At 51.7% G+C, this 6,000-nt stretch overlaps 1 protein-coding gene across 4 annotated transcripts in view; it reads left to right on the top strand.

Moving 5' to 3' along the window:
- Nucleotides 1-298: 298 nt before the first annotated feature.
- The window catches only part of SRC (SRC proto-oncogene, non-receptor tyrosine kinase), a 71,871-nt gene continuing 66,169 nt past the window's right edge, over nt 299-6,000 (top strand). For 2 of the 4 annotated variants that reach the window (XM_059733200.1, XM_059733196.1), the window contains exons 1-2: nt 299-604; nt 996-1,278. The gene's annotated coding sequence lies outside the window, so the exon portion shown is untranslated. The remainder of the gene's footprint in view (nt 605-995; nt 1,279-6,000) is intronic. The other 2 variants (XM_059733201.1, XM_059733197.1) reach the window with 1 other exon arrangement.

The following is a 6,000-nucleotide window of genomic DNA, read 5'->3' as shown; positions in this document are numbered from 1 at the left end:
GGGGGTCAAGATGTGACCGCATCCCCGTCCTCCAGCTGTTCCCGGGAGAGCCGGCATCCAACCAAGGCTCAAGCGGCGCCGGCTCCCCGAGCGCGCCCGGCCCGGCCCGGCCTGGCCCGGCCCGCGCCTGCCCTCCGCCCTGTGCCTGCTCCCCGCTCCGGGACGGGCGCAGCTCTGGCAATGAGCCGAGGGGCCGCGACCGCATCCCCGGGCTCGCCCGGAGCCTCCCCGCAGCCGAGGGGCGGCCCCGCACCGCCCCCGCTTCCGGTCTGCTGCCATATTCCTGTGGGGCGGGAAGCGCCGCCCTGCTTGCCGGGCCGGGCCGGCCGGGCTCGGGGCAGCGCCTGGTCCCTGTCCTGCCCTGCCCTGCCCGGCCGCGGAGCGGGCGCCGCTGCTGAGATCCCCTCTCCGGGAGCCCGAGCTCCAGCCATTGGCTCGCGCCGTCCCCCCGCCCGCGAGGGAGCGCAGCAGCCGAGCCCGAGACAAAGCCCGGGCAGCGCCGCCGCCCCCAGCCCCGCGGGCTCCCGCCCCACCCCGTCCCGCCCCGTCCCGTCCTGTCCTGTCCTCTCCTCCCGCCGCCGGGCTCGGCGAGGCGGCCCCCGAGGTAAGCGCCGCGCGATGCGGGGGACCCGGACCCGGGCCGGGCGCGGGCAGCGCCGGGAGCTGCCCTGTGGCAGGCGGAGGATGCGCGGGGAGGGGAAGCCCCGGCGTGCGGCTTCTCCGCCGCCTTCCCTCGCTCTCTTTTGTTGCGGCGGTGGCGGCGGGGCCGGGGCTCCTGTGGGAGGGGAGACTTTCCACAGTTCATTTCATCGAGCCCTGTGGGAAGAGCAGGGGGTGGGAGGGAGTAGCTGTATGTAGGCCAAAACATGAAATATTAATAACTCCCCGGCTTTGAAGCCTTCTGAGCCGCGGCCCCTTTTTCTTTCCTGTGACTCTCGGTTCAGTCTTCGTGGCGCTCAGATTGTTGTTGTTGTTGTTCAATTTAAACTACGCAGCGGGTCTTGGGGGAGTCGGTTTGTTGACATCGCGCAGGGAGCGGATGCTGGTCTTCGGTCCTCGCCCTCATCTCCACGGCTGAACCTGGCCTGTGTGTCGGTGTTGTGCCGTGGGATTCGTCTGGCAGAAAATTGGAAGGTTGTTTCTTGCTTAATTGACTGGCTTATAAGAACCGTAACTTCTGCTTCTTCGAGTCAGCGCCGGTTGTGACGGCTTCCATTTTTCTCATCCACACGCGCAGTGATCTGGTCCCAAGTGATCGGCTGAATACCGGAGTCTGAGGTAATTGTTCTGAGGTTAAGACCTCGGGGTTGGAGGGGGCTTTTGGCTCCGGCTACTCTACTAGTCCCAGAGACCAGAGCGCCAGCCCCTGTGCTCAGATGTGCCATTCTGGGAAACCCGGAGAGGTCCCCACTGCAAGTCTGGCTTGCTTGTTTGTGCCTGCTGGAACTGAGCATGTGTTTGCAGGTTCAGTCAGGGGAGCGTCATGCTGTGCTTGATATATTTTGGCATACCAGCAGTTTGAGCTGTCTCTTTGACTAGATGTGCCAGGGACCGTGAAGTGTCCATCGGTGTACTCTGCAATGAATGGAGACTTGATGCCGTTTCTTCCCCAGTGTTTTGTCAGCCCATGGATCCACTCCGTTGACTTCCCTTCTGCCTTTTCTTAACCTGCCCTCGACCTTCTAGTGCATTAGGTGCTCTGAAGGTTGGGCTTTGTGTGTGTGGGAGCCAGAAGAAGGCATGTTAACTGTCCCTGATCCGAGGTGTTAAGACCTCTGCTACTCCCAAGCTGTTTCCATTGTTGTAAGACCTGAGGCTTAGAAGCCATTTCTGGTGGGGTCTGATGCTGTGATGAGTACAGCGGGTTCCCAGCCTCCTTGGAACTGGCTACGCTGGTATCCCAACCTTTCATGAGCAACCCTTGTAGTGCAGCTTGGGAATACCTCTTTAGTTTCCCATTGGTAAAGTCATGAGGTGGTTGTTTCCCCCTCCACCAGTAAGCTGCTCCCGCATTACTCGGTGTGAGAGTGCTTTCCCCTCCCAGAAGAGGCATCACTGATTAGTTATCTTATTGGGTCCTCAGGCCAGCTGAAGGGCAGGTCAGCTCTAAATAGAACCGATGGTAAATTCCGTCTCTGCTGGTCCAAAGCAGTAGAGCTGCTCTTGGCTCAGATGGTGAAGTGCTGACTTGGAAAGTGTTTGTCAGCTTTTCTCCCCCCTGACAGGCAAGTCTGCCTGCTGCCAAGCAATGAGTGCTTTCCTTCCTGAACTGTGCCCTGCGTGCCAGGCCAGGGTGGGAGAGCAGCAGGGCGGGGAGTTGCAAGCAGTGCAGCCTGCTGAGGGTTCCAGGGTCCCAGTCCTGTCTGCTACGGGATTTCTGGGTGCAATGCTCTTTGCTGCCTGCAAGGCGCTGAAGGGTGAGGGAGGGGAAAACAATAACCTCTTAATGAAAAGTACCATGTGGGACCTTAGCTGCCCTAGGGAAGTGGGCAGTGCTTTTGCTCATCTTCTCTTGGTGCTCTGGGAACTGAAAGCTGTGGTCCTCCTTGCAGACATGTCTTCCAGCTAGATGAGCCAGGTTAGGTGACAGGAAGGCAAAATTTTTTGTATCTCTTGCCTCCACAACTACCGATTTTTGGGGGGGTTAGTATCCGGGCAGAAAAACACTTGCATCCAAATATTGCTGATGTTGAAATGGCTGAAGTACAAATTAGGAGTGGACTTGCTTTCCAGTACACCCTTCAAATACCTGAAGGATGACTGTAGAGTGGATGGAGCTGGCTTTTCTCTGTGGCTGTTGGAGAGAGGACTAGGAGCAACAGCCTCAAGCTGCAGCAGAGGAAATTTTTAGGCTGGATATTAGGAGGAACTTCCTATGAGGGTGGTCAGGCATTGGAACAGGCTATGTAGAGAAATTGTGGAGTCTTCATGCTTGGAAACTTTTAGAAGCAGGTTGGACAGACAGTTGGGTGGGATGGTTTAGTCAGGGATGCTGCTGCTTTGAGCAAGGAGCTGGACTGAATGACCTTGTGATTCCTTCCAGACCCACTTCCCTATGATCCTGTCTGCCAAGCCTGGTATTTCCCTCCAGCCAGCAGTGACACTACAAATATCTAAAACCCTCATTCAGCCAAGCATTTAAGTATGTTCCCCAGAGCTTTGATCTCTGAGCCCCCTACCTCCACCGGTCTGCCAGGTGCTTTGTGTGAGTCAGCAAGGCCCCCACTCAAGGCAGGATCATCCTGACTAAATCATCTCAGCCAAGTCTGTCTACCCGTTCTTAGAAACATCCAAGAATGGAGATTCCAGTTGCTCTGGGTAGCCTGCTCCAATGCTTGACCACCCTTGGAGTGAGAAAGTTCTTCTTAATATCCATCCTAAACTTCGCTTGCTGTAGTTTTAATTCCTCGGCCATCTTCAGGTGGAGGAGGAATTGATAACTCGTGCTTGAAAATGTAAAGATTGGTAATGTTTCAGTTGTGGGAGCTGTTCCCAAGTCATTTAGTATCTATAATTTCTGTTGGTCAGTAGGCCAGATCCTTAGCTAGTCTACTGTGCTATAAGCTCTATTGAAATGGCTCCATACTGCTTTGCATCAGCTCATGACCTGGCCCAGGGAGTTTTGTCTATTCAGCACTTCTTGAGATCAGGCTCCAGATGATTATTGGGAATGTAATTAATATAAAAAAAGAGACAAATGGAGGTGGCTTGAACTGCATAGCCTTGACCTGTGTCGGGTTGGAGGTGGAATTTCATTCCATGTTTTGAGGCAGGAGACAAGGGAGGGAATATTCCCTTTGAGTTTACTTTCAATTCGGTGGTGCCTGGAAAATAGAGCCATCTACCAGACCTCTTTAGGGGCTGGCTTATGTGCGAGCATGTACTAGTATTAAGGAAGATAAGTGGTAGTTCCAGATCATTGGTTGTCCTCTACATGTGAGTCACAATGGGCTTGCACATAATCAAGACACTGGCCTCCAGTATGTTTCTATAGTGGGATGGTAGTTGGACTAGATGTGATGGTAGTTGGACCTTGAATTATCTAGGCTAGCAGGGGCCCTTCCCCCAATGCTACCAGTGACTAGATACAGATCTGGAAGATAGTGTCTCCCTTTGAAGCAGGGAAGGAGCAGGGAGCTGCAGTTGGCAATGAGCAAAGTACATGGGAGGTTGTGTGGGTGAGAAGCCAGAAGAATTGCTTTAGTAACTTGTGGCCTTGCTGCATAGCGGGGTGTAAAGACACAGGGTAGTTTCACATACCTATGTCCAATAGTCATATGTGCCCATGCCTTAAAGAATGAGGAGAGACCGTTGATGCTGATGCACCATGTGCCAACCTGTGAAAATGATGATTTTGTCACTGGGTTCAGTCAGCTGCCACAAGAACATTTCATGCTGGATGCCCTAGACGGTGTTCATAGTTGGATCAACCGGGTGCCCCAGTGGGTATGTGTCTACGTAACACGGTTGGGACCCAGTCAGGCATGAGCTTACTGTCTCCACATAGCAGACGTTGCTGTGTGGCATCTAGAATGGGACATAGCTGGTGCTGGCTACTTATACTGGGGGGATGGGAGCAGGGAAATGTGGTGCAGCTGTGTAGTCCCTTGTAGGACTCTTCTGGTTTGGGGCAAGTGTTAATGGGATTAAGCCTGGACTTTGAAGTCTTTGGTGAAACCCTACCCAACATGAATAGAAAGAGTTGGCCTATGATCTCTCACTTTTAATGAGCAACAAATGCACATAAATGTCTTCAGTCTAGGGGCTGCTTCCACCTCTTTTCTGAATTGAATGACTACAATTCCTTAGTCTGTTTTCTCAGAGCACTTGGGGCGGGGGGGGGAAAGCACCACTTCTATAAAGTGCTGTGTTCTTTTGGCATCGCCAGGGGAAATTGGAAAGACTATCTAAAGCTCTATTGTTTCCTGTACTGTCTATTTTCTAGCTTGGTTTCTAACTTGTTTCTTTATCTCTCAGAACAATTTCCCATATGACTTTGCTTCCACAGCACTTATTTCATAGAGCCCAGTCGGAAATTCTTCCCAGGCACTTAAGCTGATGTGAAATGTCAAACAAGTTCTCTCCCTTGGGCTTTCTTTGCCAAGCCAAACCCAATGTGCAGCATCTCTGCACCACTTGTTTTGTTGGTCTTTACAGACAAGAGATGGATTCCTTTAGTCTGATGCTTGTAAAAGGAGTCTAAATCACTTGGCATGGAAATAACTCTTTGTTAATGCCATTCATGCTGCCCTAGTTCAAATTGTCAATGTTTCCATTCTAGTAGAGCCCTGTGTTCTGAGGCTTATTACCTTGGGTCATTTAAAAAAAAAAAAATCTCTACGGGCTGAAATTTGCTGGATAAAATCTCCACTTAGGAATAAAAATGTTAAGTGTGTGACTTAACAAAAAGAGTGAGTTTGGTTTTTAATATTTTAAATGGTGCGAGGACCACAGGGTGGCTAGAAGTCAGTGTTGCTCAGAAGAAAGCAGCAAACAGTTGGCAGAGTGGAACAAAAGACATGCATGTCTCTTTGGAGAGGGAGAAATACATTGAGATGCTTCTGAACTACAGCTGCCTGTGACTTAGCTGCTCTATCAGTAGCCTTTTCCTGGGGGTTTAGCTAGATACATGAACACCTCTAGGCCCTAATCCTTGAATTGCATCTCTATGGACACAGATGGCAGCTTGCAAAGATCTTGCCTCAGGATCAGGGCCTTGTTTTCCACAGTAAATAATAACCAGCCTTTAAATTCTTTTGTTCTAATTGTGACTTGAAGGCAGGCTTTGAACTGCATTAAGGAAGAGCCTGGTCCAAACAACACTTGAAACCAGGAATGCGCTGTGCTTTAAATTTGTTTCAGACATCAACTTTCTCTGAGACCTTTTATACTTCTCTGCCCTCTGCATCCTTTTGGAAACATAGGGATGGCATAAGAGTGAGGTGAGGCTTAATTCATCAGTATTTGACCTGCTTGAAGCCCCATGCTGGCTTCCTGTTG

This window comes from Alligator mississippiensis, chromosome 9 (assembly GCF_030867095.1).
Source record: "Alligator mississippiensis isolate rAllMis1 chromosome 9, rAllMis1, whole genome shotgun sequence".
NCBI lineage: Eukaryota > Metazoa > Chordata > Crocodylia > Alligatoridae > Alligator > Alligator mississippiensis.
The sequence above is the reverse complement of the archived record's forward strand: the minus strand, read 5'-3'. Positions and strand labels throughout refer to the sequence as shown.